A 417-nucleotide genomic window follows, 5' to 3' on the forward strand; every position below is an offset into this window, starting at 1 on the left:
TCAGGTCCCTTCCGACCTTAGAAACTATGAAACTATGAAAACCCAACTTAGTGGTCCAAATAAGAGTTTTATTAAATGAACACTGTACTGTATAGCTTGGTTCCTACACACACACACACAAGCACTCCCACACACACTCGCACAATGGCAGCAGGAGAAAGAGACTGAGTGGAAGGGTCGGAGTCCAGGTATGGAAGAGAAACAGAGTCCAAGTCCTTGGTTGAAGAGAGGGTGGGGGTGATAGCTACCTATCCAGGCTGGGAGGGGGTCCTCGATGGCCAGTTGGGGTCTTTCTCCAGCTGGTGTTGTCCAGAGGGGGGTCGCCAGCTGGGCCTCTAGGTTGATAGGCAGCATGACATGGAACAGGTCTGGTCCAGGTGAAGATGGCATCCCAAGGAGTTAGTCTTCACTACCAAA

This window comes from Gavialis gangeticus, unplaced genomic scaffold (genome assembly GCF_001723915.1).
Source record: "Gavialis gangeticus isolate Ggan-Ray unplaced genomic scaffold, GavGan_comp1, whole genome shotgun sequence".
Classification (NCBI taxonomy): domain Eukaryota; kingdom Metazoa; phylum Chordata; order Crocodylia; family Gavialidae; genus Gavialis; species Gavialis gangeticus.